This window comes from Salmo trutta, chromosome 28 (genome assembly GCF_901001165.1).
Source record: "Salmo trutta chromosome 28, fSalTru1.1, whole genome shotgun sequence".
Taxonomy (NCBI): Eukaryota; Metazoa; Chordata; class Actinopteri; order Salmoniformes; family Salmonidae; genus Salmo; species Salmo trutta.
The window spans coordinates 11,828,656-11,846,844 of NC_042984.1; the positions used below are offsets into that span (position 1 = coordinate 11,828,656).

The 18,189-nt window shown below is 42.6% G+C and overlaps 1 pseudogene; it reads left to right on the top strand.

Moving 5' to 3' along the window:
• LOC115166469 (neural cell adhesion molecule L1-like) overlaps nucleotides 1-14,122 on the top strand; it is a 31,006-nt pseudogene extending 16,884 nt beyond the window's left edge.
• Nucleotides 14,123-18,189: the final 4,067 nt, after the last annotated feature.

Genomic DNA, 18,189 nt, shown 5'->3' on the forward strand with positions numbered 1-18,189 from the left:
TCTGTTGTTTCTCAGTGACATATTGTTGATGTATTACCTGTCACTTCTAGAGATGGCTAGTGAATAATATATCAATCATATTCCATCAATCCATCAAGACAAACCTACATAACGTTATAGACCATTCCTCACATTCTGTCAGAGACAAACCTACATAACGTTATAGACCATTCCTCAAATTCTGTCAGAGACAAAACTACATAAAGTTATAGACCATTCCTCAAATTCTGTCAGAGACAAACCTACATAACGTTATAGACCATTCCTCAAATTCTGTCAGAGACAAACCTACATAACGTTATAGACCATTCCTCAAATTCTGTCAGAGACAAACCTACATAACATTATAGACCATTCCTCACATTCTGTCAGAGACAAACCTACATAACGTTATAGACCATTCCTCAAATTCTGTCAGAGACAAACCTAAATAAAGTTATAGACCATTCCTCAAATTCTGTCAGAGAAAAACGTTATTGACTGTTCTAGTCGACCTTTCCTCTCTATTCCCCTATAGTCGTAAAGAGTGACAACAGCCCGATGCAGGTGGAGACCATAGACGATCACAAGGTCACTCACCTGACCCTGAAGCAGCTGGACCCTCACAGCCGCTACCGCTTCTACCTGAGGGGGCGCACCTCGGCCGGGGATGGAGAGCCTATCACCAGGGAGGGCGCCACCACACTGGACGGAGGTAGTACTGCAGGACGATTATTTATATTAACACACCGAGAGGGTTAACACTAACAGGCTGATTGATTGATTCATTGATTGGTCAATTGATTGATTCATTGATCGGTTGATTGATTGAGAGTCCATCACCAGGCAGGGCGCCACCACACTGGACGGAGGCAGTACTGCAGGAGGATTAGAATTGGAAAAACGTTTTTTGTCCACACAATGTGGAAATTTGTCTCCCGGTTTCATACACAATAAAACAGACATTAAAACATAGTGTTTACTGGTGGATTTATCATGCTGTGGTTACATTGTGGAGTATTAGTGCATAAGTAATATTACTGATAGGGTTAACACTAACAGGATACAAAGGGTGAAAGACATTCTAACTCTGTGATTCTCACGAAACTGGAACAAAATTGAAATAAACATTTTCCACCATAATTCCTCTTGGATCACTGAGATTAGGATCTGTATTGATCTATTTCATAATTATTGTTATGTTTATTGATGAAATATTATGCATTCTACTACAATTTCCACAACTAGCAATGTCAAATTCTCATTATCGAAACAGTTTTTGAAGTCCAAAAAAGTTATAAACAAATCTAAGATTTTTTTAACATTGCTTACATAATGAAAAGGCCTGAGGTAAACATACAATGAAAACAAATATATTTCTTATTTAACTATAAACTTTTCTTTTGTCATTTATCTCATTAATGCAACACAACCTTTTCTGAATCTTGTTTTTTGTCAAAATGACTTGTGTTATTTTTATGTACACATATTTGGATAAAGAACAAAAGGCACACCATCTGATTCAGCCAAAATGACTAAAGTCATTTTCCTAAATATTTCCTAAATATTGGTGCTTATGGCAATAATAAACAGGTTTTGGAGATGAGAATGTATGTTTCGGTAATGAGTGTCGCAAAGTTTGCCATTGAAAACTGTACTGAGCTCTATTAGAGATTCATTAACCCAATACATTTGTTAATCCCAAAATTTGACTTGCAGGCCCCAAAAATTGTCAAAGACTCCAGTCACCAGTCATAGACTGTTCTCTCTGCTACCACATGGCAAGTGGTACCAGAGCGCCAAGTCTAGGCCCAAGAGGCTTCTTAACAGCTTCTACCCCCAAGCCATAAGACTGCTGAACAATTAATCAAATGGCCACCCGGACTATTTGCATTGGCCACTCCTTTGTTTTTACACTGCTGCTACACGCTGTTTATTATCTACAGTATGCATAGTCACTTTATCCCTACCTACATGTACAAATGACCTCGACTAACCTGTACCCCCGCACATTGACTCAGTACCAGTGTCCCCTGTATAGTGCCTCGTTATGGTCATTTTGCTGTGTTATTTTTATTAATTTTTTTACATTTACTTTATTTAGTAAATATTTTCTTAACTCTATTTTCTTAACTGCATTGTTGGTTAAGGGCTTGTAAGTAAGCATTATATTCGGTGCATGTGACAACTTCAATTTTATTTGAAGACAGTTAATATGCACACTCACAGGGGATATGTCCGATGTAAGATAGGCTATTGTTCGCTCATTTAAATTAAGAATTTTGATAACTAAAAGACAGATTGGAGCTATTACAGCAATAGCCATTTGCTTTCCAAACAGTTTTTCCGCAATTGTATTTTTAAATGTTGAGATATACCTGGCTGGGTCTTTCTGCTTTTCACTGACAGTAGCAACTTAACAATCATCTACACTGTACAAAAATACAAACACAACATGTGTGTTGGTCCAATGTTCCATGAGCTGAAAGAAACAAATCCCAGAAAATGTTCCATCCTCACAAAAAGTTTATTTCTCTAAGATTTTGTTCACATCCCTGTTAGTGAGAAATGTCTCCATGGCCAAGATAATCCATCCACCTGACAGGTGTGGCATATCAAGAAGCTGATTGAACAGCATGATCATTACACAGGTACACCTTGTGCTGGGGACAATAAAAGGCCACTTTAAAATGTGCAGTTTTGTCACACAACACAATGCGGGGGTGAGGAGTATTTATGTCTGTAATAAAGCCCTTTTGTGGGGAAAAACTCATTATGATTGGCTGGGCCTGGCTCCCCAGTGGCTGGGCCTGGCTGCCAAGTGGGTGAGCCTATGCCCTCCAAAGCCCCCCCCCCCCCCCCCCCATGGCTGCACCCCTTCCCAGTCATGTGAAATCCATAGATTAGGGCCTAATTTATTAATTTATTTGAATTGACTGATTCCCTTATATGAACTGTAACTCAGTAAAATCTTTTAAATTGTTGCATGTTGCGTTTATATTTTTGTTCAGTATATCTGCCCTTCCAACTGTAGGCAACGCGATTTAAAACAATCTAAGAAGCTAATGTTCCTCTGTGGCCAAATCATGCTTTCTGGTGTAGTAGCCTATTTTTTATTGTTTTTTTTATTTATTTCTGTATAGACAGGAATACGCTAATTAGGCTATATCATTTTGGCTATTTAATTACATTTACTTTAGGGAAAGCTTAGCAGACATCACCTCACCTACCAGTAGTGTAATGAAATGATGTGATTGTCATTAGACCTACACTTGTGGCCTGAATTGATGGATCCACTGTTGTCCACGCGCACCTTGGTCTCCGCCACACCGCGAGCGTCTCTACGGAAAGCCAAGAGTTTCAATCCATAAATCTCGGCCATTCATCCCCGCCTTGACAAAGTGTAGGGTTCTTCTCAAACCACAACGCAATTTGAAGCGTATACCACCCGGTTTCCAGTCAATTCGCAAATTGTTCATGTTAATTAAATAATGGTGTATTAGCCTATATTTTTTGCTGCATGTTTTATTAATTGTGATAGGCTCACGTTTTACCGGTATGGCTATTTATTTTAACCTGACTAATTACGCGCAAGTATTTTCAAAAGTGGATTTAAGTATAAATAAGTGACTATAAAAAAACCGTATTTCTCCAAGGCCTTTACAGGCAATGTTGGTGTAATAATGACATGGATATGTGTGGTTCCAATGTATTTTAGATGCATTTCAAAATGTAATGGGATCCTAAGGATAAATTACATAACATGATATGCCTATAAAGTATTTAAATATGTGGGATATGGACCAAAAACTGTCTTGGGATATCAGACGACAGCGCTAAAACAGGTACACCTGTCAAAATGGGTTATATCCTCCTTTAAGTGGCAGGGTTGCTCTTTGCTGAAACACAAACTCCGTATTGTGGCTTCAAGTAAATTAAATGTGTATTTCTTGACAACCCCTACTTAATCAAATAACTGATGTTTTACAAAAAAGCCATACAATAGGTGTAAGCAGTGGGGCTTGTGAATAATTTAAGTTACCAGCACATCCATTGACTTTACATTATCATGAGCTTATTATCATTACCTAAATTAAGGTTCTCATGACTAAAACAGACCGGAAAATGATGCGGAAATTAGAAATGTGTGTTTTGGTAATGAGAGGCCCTTCGCTCAATCTGCAAGTAATAGGAGACTGCCATTATGAGTCAGCAAACTATTGACCACATCACTAAAGCCCATTCATGCCTCCATGTTGGTAAGGTAATGGTTCTCTAAGTGTTTACCACATCACTAAAGCCCATTCATGCCTCCATGTTGGTAAGGTAATAATTCTTGAGTTTTTCTCAATTTGAGCTTTTTAGTAATTTTGGCAATGAGAAGATCAAGTGTCGTAAAGGGGTTGTTTGGGGTTGTTTGAGAATAGGGGTTGTTTGAGAATAAGATCCTCATTCTGAAGGCATATAGGTGAATAAATTAAATTAACTTGTGCTCATCTAAGGACTACTCCTCTAGATGATGTATCATGGGTGAATAAAACTTTGATTGGAATTTTTACAGCAACTTGAAAAAGTGTTATGTAATAAGAAACACACAGACACTGTGTTTTTATGTAATAAATATTATAGTTTAATGTAAACTTCAACTAGTATACCATTTGTATGGACAAACAACAGCAACATATTTTGTGTTTTATTCAGTTAAGTTTGGTTTTTCTAAAGTAAAATTGTATAAAATGATCCGAGAATTTAATCTGGACGCATTTTGGTAATGAGAATTTGTACAAAGTTCTGGCAAAAATGTCAAATGTATTTCAAATAGAACACTGCTCCATAAACTAGGCATCTTAGTCTTTAGAATGATAGTTGATTGTTGCAGATGCATCATGGTTTTCTAACTCAATTTGCTACTGCCATGGTTACAACTGGTTCCATGAGAAAAACCCTAACCCCTTCTCAACCCATTCCAGCTCCTCCGTCCAACATCAGCTTGTCTGTAGGAGAGAAGTCTGTTAACATGAGCTGGGTGCCAGGACAGAGACAGAGGAGTGTGGGCTTCCAGGTCCAGTACCTCAACAAGCAATGTACGTATGAGCTTTGTGTGTGCATGTGGCTGTGCTTGTGTCACTGCAGAGACACAGGAGTGTTGGCTTCCAGGTCCAGTACCTCAACAAGAACATACACTACCAGCTGACCAACAGTATGCCTGTGGAAACACCAAACACATTTGTAACTGACTGTAAACGTGAAATTTAAACATAGTCACTCTGGAGTAGAGGTTGACCGATTATGATTTTCGACGCCGATACCGATTATTGGAGGGTCAAAAAAGGCCAATACCGATTAATTGGTCAAAAAATGTCTCTTTAAATTTATTTGTAATAATGACAATTACAACAATACTGAATGAACACTTATTTTAACACATCAATAAAATCAATTTAGCCTCAAATAAATAATGAAACTGTAACAGGGGTCGTCTAAAGGAGACCAAGGTGCAGCGTGTATAGTGCTCATTCTTTTCTTTAATGAGAAACACTTCAACAAAACGGAAAACAACTACCCACACCCACACATGAAAAACAGGCTGCCTAAGGATGGCTTCCAATCAGAGACAACGATAGACAGCTGCCTCTGATTGGAAACCATACCTGGCCAAAACATAGAAAACAAAAACATAGAAATAGAAATCAAGAAAACCCCACAATGAAACGGAAAACCAAAACCACCCAAAACACCCACCTGTCACGCCCTGACCACTGTACTATGGAAAATGACCTCTTACAAGGGTCAGGACGTGACAGTACCCCCCCCCCCCCCCCCAAAGGTGCAGACTCCGACTGCACCCAAACAAACCCAACAAAACAACCCCAAACACAAAGGGAGGGCAGAGAGGGTGACAAAAGTCTATGGCGGCTCATGTGCTACACCCAGAACCTTCCTCTCCCTCCGATCCTCCAGCAACGGAGGTGGCTCCGGCTCAGGGCGTAACCCCCGTACCGCCCGCAGATCCCTCCGCTTCTGTAACACTGGCCTGTGGATCATTAACGGAGGAATCGGACTGTAGATCATTACCGGAAGCTCTGTGCTGTAAACCACCGCAGGAGGTTCTGACCTACAGGCCGCCGCTGGAGGTTCTGACCTACAGGCCGCCACTGGAGGCTCCGGACTGAAGAGCGTCGCTGGAGGCTCCGGACTGAAGAGCGTCGCTGGAGGCTCCGGACTGAAGAGCGTCGCTGGAGGCTCCGGACGGAAAAGCGTCGCCGGAGGCTCCGGACTAGGAGGCGTCATAATAGGTTCCGGACTAATGACCGTTGCTGCTGGCTCCATGCCATGTATCATCTCTACAGGTTCCGCGCCAAGGATCATCACTGGAGGCTTCTTATCATGGATTACCGGGCCATGGATTATTCCTACAGGCTTCGTGCCATGGTTTATCCCTACAGGCTCCGGACCATTTATAATCCCTCCAGGCTTTTTGCCAAGGATTATTTCTTCAGGTTCCGGGCCATGGATTACCTCTTCAAGCTTTGTGCCATGGAATATCCCTATAGGCTCTGGGCCATGGATCATCACTAGAGGCTTAGTGCTATGGATCATCTCTACAGGCGTCGGACCATCGATTATCACTGGAGGCTTTGTACGTGGAGCAGGAACTGGTCTCACCGGACTGGGGAGACGCACTGAGGACCGAGTGCTCAAAGCAGGCGCCGGCCGTACTGGGTTATGGATGCGCACTGGAGGGAGATTGCGAAGAACAGGCACAGGACGTACTGGATTCTGGAGGCGAGCTGGAGGGAGAGCGCGAGAGGTAGGCACATGCTTACCACAAAAAGCATGGGTAGTTGACTCAGGCCTCACCCCTGGCCCAGCCAAACTACCCGTGTGCCCCCCCCCAAATAATTTGGGGGGCTGCCTCTCGTTTTTCCCAGGTAGGCTCCGATATCTATCGATTACCTGGCCCCAAGTCCAGTTCCTCCTCTCCATCCACTCCATATGTGACCAGGTGTCCATGTCTGCCCAGGCACGTCGCTTGATCCAGTCATGGTGGGTAGTTCTGTAACAAGGGTCGTATTGAGGAGACCAAGGCGCAGCGTGTATAGTGGTCATTCTTTTCTTTAATGAGAAACACTTCAACAAAACAACAAACGACTGACAACAGTTCCGTTAGGTACACTTAGACAAAACGTAAAACAACTACCCACACCCACACATGGCTTACAATCAGAGACAACGATAGACAGCTGCCTCTGATTGGAAACCATACCTGGCCAAAACATAGAAAACAAAAACATAGAAATAGAAATCTAGAAAACCCCACAATGAAACGGAAAACCAAAACCACCCAAAACACCCACCTGTCACGCCCTGACCACTCTACTATGGAAAATGACCTCTTACAAGGGTCAGGACGTGACAGAAACATGTTCAATTTGGTTTAAATAATGGAAAAACAAAGTGTTGGAGAAGAAAGTAAAAGTGCAATATGTGCCATGTAAGAAAGCTAACGTTTAAGTTCCTTGCTCAGAACATGAGAACATATGAAAGCTGGTGGTTCCTTTTACCATGAGTCTTCAATATTCCCAGGTAAGAAGTTTTAGGTTGTAGTTATTATAGGAATTATAGGACTATTTCTCTCTATACGATTTGTATTTCATACACCTTTGACTATTGGATGTTCTTATAGGCACTTTAGTATTGCCAGTGTAACAGTATAGCTTCCGTCCCTCTCCTCGCTCCTACCTGGGCTCGAACACATCGACAACAGCCACCCTCGAAGCAGCGTTACCCATGCAGAGCAAGGGGAACAACTACTCCAAGTCTCAGAGTGAGTGACGTTTGAAACGCTATTAGCGCGCACCCCGCTAACTAGCTAGCCATTTCACATCGGTTACACCAGCCTAATCTTGGGAGTTGATAGGCTTGAAGTCATAAACAGCGCAATGCTTGAAGCACAGCGAAGAGCTGCTGGCAAAACGCACGGAAGTGCTGTTTGAATGAATGCTTACGAGCCTGCTGCTGCCTACCACCACTCAGACTGCTCTATCAAATCATAGACTTAATTATAATACACTGCTCAAAAAAAATAAAGGGAACACTAAAATAACACATCCTAGATCTGAATGAATGAAATAATCTTATTAAATATTTCTTTCTTTACATAGTTGAATGTGTTGACAACAAAATCACACAAAAATAATCTATGGAAATTCAATTTATCAACCCATGGAGGTCTGGATTTGGAGTCACACTCAAAATTAAAGTGGAAAACCACACTACAGGCTGATCCAACTTTGATGTAATGTCCTTAAAACAAGTCAAAATTAGGCTCAGTAGTGTGTGTGGCCTCCACGTGCCTGTATGACCTCCCTACAATGCCTGGGCATGCTCCTGATGAGGTGGCGGATGGTCTCCTGAGGGATCTCCTCCCAGACCTGGACTAAAGCATCCGGCAACTCCTGGACAGTCTGTGGTGCAACGTGGAGTTGGTGGATGGAGCGAGACATGATGTCCCAGATGTGCTCAATTGGATTCAGGTCTGGGGAACGGGCGGGCCAGTCCATAGCATCAATGCCTTCCTCTTGCAGGAACTGCTGACACACTCCAGCCACATGAGGTCTAGCATTGTCTTGCATTAGGAGGAACCCAGGGCCAACCGCACCAGCATATGGTCTCACAAGGGGTCTGAGGATCTCATCTCGGTACCTAATGGCAGTCAGGCTACCTCTGGCGAGCACATGGAGGGCTGTGCGGCCCCCCAAAGAAATGCCACCCCACACCATGACTGACCCACCGCCAAACCGGTAATGCTGGAGGATGTTGCAGGCAGCAGAACGTTCTCCACGGCGTCTCCAGACTCTGTCACGTCTGTCACGTGCTCAGTGTGAACCTGCTTTCATCTGTGAAGAGCACAGGGCGCCAGTGGCGAATTTGCCAATCTTGGTGTTCTCTGGCAATGCCAAACGTCCTGCACGGTGTTGGGCTGTAAGCACAACCCCCACCTGTGGACATCGGGCCCTCATACCACCCTCATGGAGTCTGTTTCTGACCGTTTGAGCAGACACATGCACATTTGTGGCCTGCTGGAGGTCATTTTGCAGGGCTCTGGCAGTGCTCCTCCTGCTCCTCCTTGCACAAAGGCGGAGGTAGTGGTCCTGCTGCTGGGTTGTTGCCCTCCTACGGCCTCCTCCACGTCTCCTGATGTACTGGCCTGTCTCCTGGTAGCGCCTCCATGCTCTGGACACTACGCTGACAGACACAGCAAACCTTCTTGCCACAGCTCGCATTGATGTGCCATCCTGGATGAGCTGCACTACCTGAGCCACTTGTGTGGGTTGTAGACTCCGTCTCATGCTACCACTAGAGTGAAAGCACCGCCAGCTTTCAAAAGTGACCAAAACATCAGCCAGGAAGCATAGGAACTGAGAAGTGGTCTGTGGTCACCACCTGCAGAACCACTCCTTTATTGGGGGTGTCTTGCAAATTGCCTATAATTTCCACCTGTTGTCTATTCCATTTGCACAACAGCATGTGAAATTTATTGTCAATCAGTGTTGCTTCCTAAGTGGACAGTTTGATTTCACAGAAGTGTGATTGACTTGGAGTTACGTTGTGTTGTTTAAGTGTTCCCTTTATTTTTTTGAGCAGTATATAATAAACACACAGAAATACGAGCCTTAGGTCATTAATATGGTCGGATCTGGAAACTATCATCTCGAAAACAAAACGTTTTTCCTTTCAGTGAAAAACGGAACCATTCCGTATTTTATCTAACGGATGGCATCCCTAAGTCTAAATATTCCTGTTACATTGTACAACCTTCAATGTTATGTCATAATTACGTAAAATTCTGGCAAATTAGTTCGCAACGAGCCAGGCGGCCCAAACTGTTGCATATACCCTGACTCTGTGTGCAGTGAACGCAAGAGAAGTGACACAATTTCACCTGGTTAATATTGCCTGCTAACATGGATTTATTTTAGCTAAATATGCAGGTTTAAAAATATATACTTCTGTGTATTGATTTTAAGAAAGGCATTGATGTTTATGGTTAGGTACAGTCGTGCAACGATTGTGCTTTTTTCACAAATGCGCTTTTGTTAAATCATCCCCGTTTGGCGAAGTCGGCTGTCTTTGTTCGGAAGAAATAGTCTTCACAGTTCGCAACGAGCCAGGCGGCCCAAACTGCTGCATATACACTGATTCTGTTGCAAGAGAAGTGACACATTTTCCCTATTTAAAAGAAATTCATGTTTGCAGGCAATATTAACTAAATATGCAGGTTTAAAAATATATTTTTGTATATTGATTTTAAGAAAGGCATTGATGTTTATGGTTAGGTACACGTTGGAGTAACGTGTACCTAAGCGGTTATATGCAACGCAGGACAGGCTAGATAAACTAGTAATATCATCAACCACGTGTAGTTAACTAGTGATTATGATTAATTGATTGTTTTTTATAAGATAAGTTTAATGCTAGCTAGCAACTTACCTTGGCTTCTTACTGCATTCGCATAACAGGCAGACTCCTCGTGGAGTGCAATGTAAAGCAGGTGGTTAGAGCATTGGACTAGTTAACCGAAAGGTTGCAAGATTGAATCCCCGAGCTGACAAGGTAAAAATCTGTCGTTCTGCCCCTGAACAAGGCAGTTAACCCACCGTTCCTAGGCCGTCATTGAAAATAAGAATGTGTTCTTAACTGACTTGCCTAGTTAAATAAAGGTGTTAAAAAAAATGAAAAAATCGGCGTCCAAAAATACCGATTTCTGATTGTTATGAAAACTTGAAATCAGCCCTAATTAATCGGCCATTCCGATTAATCGGTTGACCTCTACTCTGGAGTAGACTGACCTATTTTTTAAAATAAAAATCTGGAAATATAACTTCACTCCCCTGCCTGTAAGAACAAGAAGGAAAAATATATATTTTGTCTATTTCTATGTCTAAACTAATAAAGTGGTTATTTTGTCTTCAGACGGTGGGAAGTGGAAGCAGTCTGAGAAGCTGAACTCGTCTGCATCATTCTACCAGCTGAAAGGTCTGACCCCGGGGTCACAGTACCGCCTCAGATTCATCTTCAGCAACAACACCTTCTGGGAGACTGAGATCACCACAAAGGGAGCAGGTACCAGAGACAGTGTATGTATGTGTGTGTGTATACATACACACACACACACACACACACACACACACACACACACACACACACACACACACACATACAGACACGCACACGCACATCAAAACAGCTTTTCCTCTGGGCCTCTCCTGCCTACATCTGACAGTGTGCAGCAGCACTTTGCTATTGTTGGAAGTGCTTTGCTTTGAAATGTCCTACATGAAAGAGACTAGATGGCAAGACGTTCAGAGGCCAAATGAAATGCTCCAATAGTAGTATTTGTTAGGGGAATTGGACTGTGTTTCCTACATCCCTAGTGTAATGTATGTTAGGTTATGTCTGTGTGAGTGTGTGTATCGACTGAGCCCCAGTGCGTGTGCGCTCCATATCCACCTTCTCTTCTTAATCTCTTCTCTTCCTTTCATCCTTCCTTTCATCCCCCTACGTCTCTCTCCGATCCCTTGCACGACCCTCTCTCCCTTTCACTCGACCTCTGTCCATTCCCATCTGTCTTCCCTCCCTCCCTCTGTAGGGGTGATGGATGTGCAGACAGGCTTTGCGACTCAGGGCTGGTTTATTGGGCTCGTGACCGCCATCGTGCTGTTGCTGCTGGTACTGCTTATCCTCTGCTTTATCAAGAGGGGCAAAGGGGGAAAGTATTCAGGTAGGTGTAAATATAACACCACCAGATATCAGACAAACCATGTCAGGTCTAACAAACCACATATACTGTAGAATATAGTTTCTAACAAACCACATATACTGTAGAATATAGTTTCTAACAAATTGCATATATTCTAGTAGGTAGTTCTAACAAACCACATATAAAATATGGTAAGTAAGTAGCCTTGCAGAAGCCTTGGCTCTTTCTATAGTTTGAGGCAGCTTGATGTACAAGTACACCCCCTGGACAGGATGCTAGTCAATCACAGGGCCTTACCCCCAATCTCTCTCCTTAATGCTGAGTGCCAAGCAAAGACGCATCAGGTCTCATTTTTACAGTCTTTGGTATGACTCGGCCGGGAATAAAACGTCCAATATCAGGGCGGACACTCCAACCACAAGTCCACTGAGTTGGGCCATACCAGATTGTTTCTGAGAAACCCTATATGTCAGGGAGTTTCTGACAAATCACATGATATGTAGCAGACCAGGCAGCTCTAAAAAAGCACAACACATTCTCTATATTGCTGTGCTGCTAGTTCACTAGCTGGCCAGCGTCTATGTCATTACCAAACCCTCAGCCAGCCACTAGCTTAGAAAGGACCTTCTACTGATTAATGAACAGATACTGAAATTCAATCATCTCTTTCTCTCTCCCTGTCGCTCTCTCTCTCTCAGTCAAAGATAAGGAGGAGGGTCAGGTAGACTCTGAGGCGCGCCCTATGAAGGATGAAGCATTCGGAGAGTACAGGTTGGCCTGTCTAATCAGACGATATACTGATTATTAGGCATTGATCATGTATTAATATTCCTTCAAACCTGTAGATTATATAATCGTTGAATTTTAGTTAAAAGGATAGTTTACCCAAGTTACAAAATGACATATTGGTTTCCTTACCTTGTAAGCAGTCTTTGGACAAGGTAAGACAGCGATCCATGGTTTGGCTTTGTTTACCTGCTGTCATGACAATGCAAAAAAACCCATCTAAATAAAAACAAACAATGCAAGTCAATACCCCGCAAATTAGCATGTTTTAAATGTCAACATGATCGCTTTGATTCCCTGTTTGAAAAGATATAAGTATGTTTTTATCCCAGTATCCTGTGTTCATTACTGTTCCTCTCTCCCATAATGCTTTCCCCTGCTTTGCCAGATCTCTTGAGAGGTATGCTGTAAGGTGCTCTACTCTGCATGCATTCCCTGCAACTGAGTCCAAATAGTGAATGTTTTTTCAAGTTGCTCTCCCATTTATCCTCTCCTTTTCCCAGTATACCTAGCCAATACCCTTCCTATGGATATGTGATACAATACAATGACTGACATTGGTATGTGAACTGCACAGGAGATTGGTGGCACCTTCATTGGGGAGGATGGGCTCGTGGTAATGGCTGGAGCGGAATCAGTGGAATGGTATCAAATACATCAAACACATGGTTCGATGCCATTCCATTTTCTCAGTTCCAGACATTATTATGAGCCGTCCTCCCCTCAGCAGCCTCCACTGGTGAACCACCCATACAAAGTAACAATCTCTCCCACCTACCAACCTCCTTTCATCTCCTTCTTTCTTTCTATACCTCTCTATCTGTCTTTCTCTACCCCCCTCCCTCTCTCCGCCCAATTTCTCCCTCCATCCCTCCATCCTGTAGTGACAACGAGGAGAAGCGGACAGCCAGCCAGCCGTCTCTGTGTGATGAGAGCAAGCTGTGTACCAGTGACGACAACCTGGATGGCTATAACAACGGTAGCATTGCTGTCACCGAAGTGACCATGGAAGACTCCCTGGTCAGCCAGTACAGCCGGCCCAGCGAAGCCACCCCGGACCCGGGCACACTGCAGGACAGCTCCCCCCTCAATCCCAACACCATCACCCCAACACCCACCACCAACAGCCTGCCCAACTCGGCCGCCATTTTAGATTAGGCTAGTTAGTTAGAGGTGGCCGTTTTAGATAAACGGTTACTAAGGCAACATGACTGTCTGTCAGACCAAAACATCTCTGTCAACTACAGTACAACATGTCAACAATATAAACATGCCCACTGCCCACACACTCCTAGCTATCTCTAACACATCTGTCTAGCTATCTACTTTACTGACTTTTCCATTGATAAGCTCACTGACTATATGATCAATATACTACTGACCATTCAGAAGCATCTGTTATTCTACAATGTTATCTATCTAGCCATATACAGTATTATAGATATGTACAACATGTTCACTATGAGTTGCAGTGCCTACTGGCCCTCAACACAGAGCACCAGATTACATCCTTACTCTCTCCTCCTCTACTCTGCTCCTCTCTATTCTACTCCTCTCCTCTCTACTCTACTCATCTCTACTCTACTCCTCTCCTCTCTACTCCACTCCTCTCTTCTCTGCTCCTCTCGAATCTACTCTACTCCACTCTCGTCTCTACTCCTCTTCTCTGCTCCTCTCTATTCTGCTCCTCTCCTCTCTACTCTACTCATCTCTACTCTACTCCTCTCCTCTCTACTCTACTCATCTCTACTCTACTCCTCTCCTCTCTACTCCACTCCTCTCTTCTCTGCTCCTCTCGAATCTACTCCACTCTCATATCTACTCCACTCCTCTACTCTACTCTTATCTACTCTACTCTACTCCTCTCTACTCTACTCCACTCTCCTCTACTCCACTCTAATCTACTCCTATCTACTCTACTTCTCTCTACTCCCTTGTACTCTACTCCCCTTCTCAACTCTACTCTTATCTACTCTACTCTACACCTCTACTCCTCTCTTCTCTTCTCTGCTCTACTCTTCTCAAATCTACTCTACTCTCATCTCTACTCCTCTTCTCTGCTCCTCTCTACTCCACTCTCCTCTACTCCACTCTCGTCTCTACTCCTCTCTACTCCTCTCTACTCCTCTTCTCTGCTCCTCTCTACTCCACTCTCCTCTACTCCACTCTCGTCTCTACTCCTCTCTACTCCTCTCTACTCCTCTTCTCTACTCTACACCTCTCCTCCTCTCTGCTCTACTCGAATCTACTCTACTCCACTCTTGTCTCTACTCCTATCTACTTCTCTCTACTCTACTCCTCTTCTCTACTCTTATCTACTCTACTCTTCTCTACTCTTATCTACTCTACTCTACTCCTATCTACTCTACTCCTATCTACTCTACTCCTCTCTACTCGTATCTACTCTACTCCTCTTCTCCACTCCTATCTACTCTACTCCTATCTACTCCTATCTACTCCTATCTACTCTACTCCTATCTACTCTACTCCTCTGCTCTACTCCACTCCTATCTACTCCTATCTACTCTACTCCTATCTACTCCTATCTACCCCTATCTACTCTACTCCTATCTACTCCTATCTACTCTACTCTACTCCTATCTACTCCTATCTACTCTACTCTACTCCTCTCTACTCCTCTGCTCTACTCCACTCCTATCTACTCCTATCTACTCCTATCTACCCCTATCTACTCTACTCCTATCTACTCCTATCTACTCTACTCTACTCCTCTCTACTCTACTCCTCTCTACTCCTATCTACTCCTATCTACTCCTATCTACTCTACTCTACTCCTCTCTACTCTACTCCTCTCTACTCCTATCTACTCGTATCTACTCTACTCCTCTCTACTCCTCTGCTCTACTCCACTCCTATCTACTCCTATCTACTCCTATCTACCCCTATCTACTCTACTCCTATCTACTCCTATCTACTCTACTCTACTCCTCTCTACTCTTATCTACTCTACTTCTCCTCTCTACTCCTCTCTACTCGTATATACTCTACTCCTCTTCTCCACTCTAATCTACTCTACTCCTCTCTACTCCTATTTACTCTACTCCAATTTACTCTACTCCTCTCTTCTCTACTCTACTGTACTCTACTCTCGCCTTTTCACCACAAGTGTGACTTCATTATTGGTATGATGTAATTTATATGTAGACCTCTGGCTTGCTGTATCTATTCTGTCTGTGTCTCTTTCTACAGTGTACTAAACTATGTCAGCTGATAAATGTCATCTTTCCCATACCTCTTCATGTCATAGTATAGCATAACATAACAGTACTACACGCTATAATGTGTGGTAGGGAGCAGTAATTCTATATATTTACAGTTAGCTGGTAGTAAAATACCCAGATGTACACACGCTCAGACACACACACGCTCTCTCTCTCTCTCTCTCTCTCTCTCTCTCTCTCTCTCTCTCTCTCTCTCTATATATATATATATATATATATATATATATATATATATATATATATATATATATATTCCTTTCAAGCCCTGAACAATGCACGCTGGCAATCCAAAACAGGCTTACCTGATCAGCAGATTGGGCTGAAAGGCAAACGCGTAGATTGGTTGCTTTTTGCATCTAATGTGTAGAATGTATTCTTTGTAGGGCTGGGTAGAAATAATATTTACATGCCAAAAACTCTTTGTTTTGAATTAGACAATGGTAAGAATGATGACAAGAAGCAGACAGAAACAAGCATTTAGAGGAAAGGAGAACAGAGGTATCTCTATAGAGAAGAACGAGACCTAGAAAGATCATACTTTTTTAAATGTCACTCTGAATGTAAATTCAACCCAAAATATTATTTATCAATGTGTTTAAGTTTACTTTGAAGTTGACTTAAAAATACATTTAATTTTTGTTTTGTAACAACGAACCTATGAATGAATACTTTCCTGTTTTGACAGGTGATGACGGTGATTTGGCTGTTAAAACAAAGTCAATAGTAAAGAAAAAAACTAAAAGGCAAAAAATGTATCTTCACACCATTCCTTGAATAGTCATGTTACAAATGCACTAAAAATATACATTTTACATCACTAGTAGTAGAAGTGTGCATGTGAGATTTGGTTCTGGGTGTCGAGATTAATCAGTAGCTAATGTCATTTTAAAATATACAGTAGAATCAAAACCAACCTATTGAAAGCAGAGGTTAAAAGTAGGTTCATGTTCCTCATGTACATCAATGTTTTGTTTCCTGACTTTAAAGTGTCCCTTTAAGCATTGCAGTCCAGTGAGTATCTGTTGATTGTCTATGTACTTTGTCTGAAAAGGCAATTTATTCCCTATGTAGTGCACTAATTTTGGGAATAGGTTTCCATTTCATACACTTTTTGTGCTGAGGCTGTGTGATGATGAGGCAAGGAGGGATGCAGTGAGCTAGCTTGTGATGAAGCACCACAGGGAGCATATGCAATGTGCTGGCTCTGCTCTCACTGCTCGCCCAGTCAATCTAGCCTACAGTCTATTCTGAGACAGACCCAGGTTAAAATCAGATTATTTTTATTTCAAAGAAGAGTTTGATTGGGCCTGCCTGGATCGCCAGAGACCAAGGTTTGCACTTTTGGGACTACTCTATTGGTTCCATTGTGCCAGCCAATCTCAATCAAGCACAGCTTGAAGTATTTGAGAAAGGGTGAATAGTATTTGAACCCAGGTCTGACTTCAAGCCAAATGGTTACTGTTCAGTGCATCCCCAGGGAGATGGGATAGAGAAATTGGGATTGTCTCTGGCTTGGCAGAAAGACAGTGGGTCTGAACGAGAGGTTTGAGTGAGCCCAGCTCCCTGTAGTTTGCTGTTACAGACACACTCAGGACAAAAACATTTCTTTTTAGAAATCTATTTTCATATGGGAATGAGAAAATGAAGTAATCTGCCAGTTATTCTATCACAACTATGGTTTGCGTCACAAATGGCTCCCTATATAGTGTACTACTTATGACCAGAGCCCTATGTGTTCAGAGAAATAACCATATGCCCTGGTCAAAAGTGCACTATATAAGGAATAGGGCGCCAATAGAGCTGCTAACCATCTGTGTTTATCATGGTGTAATTTCAGGACAAATGTTTGCTTTGAATGAGTGAACTACTGAACACACAGATACTCACTCTACTGCCTGCCAGCCAGCCTGCCTTTCTATATATATCTATCTGGCTCTGCTTTGCTTCCTACGTGGTCAGTGAGGAGATCGTCTAAGCCAGGCTTAGCGCTAGCGTTTGGTTTTTTCCCCTCTTACTTTCCTTTCCTGATTTTTATACTTACAACATAAAATCAAATAAAAAAAGTTAATAAGAATTGCATATTGAGGAGAATGACAGCAACAGTTTCTTTTAGGACATGACATTCATGGATTTATATTCATGATGGAGGGAGGGGAGGGACACTGTGTATTTCACTGCCTGAGGGGAGACAGAGTGCCTCTGTGTGCTTTGTTTGGGGTGCAACACTAGTAAAATGGATTTGGGGGACTGGAAGGTACAGTAGTGTATTTATACCCTGGTCGCAGATCTGTTTGGGTTGTATAGCAAACTCCTGTGTTTGTTATCATGCTAAAGTCGTAGGAGTTGGCAAGACAGCACAAACCGATCTGGGACTGGGCTAGTGTGCTCGTGCCATTGCTTGAGACTGAAGTGAAGTGG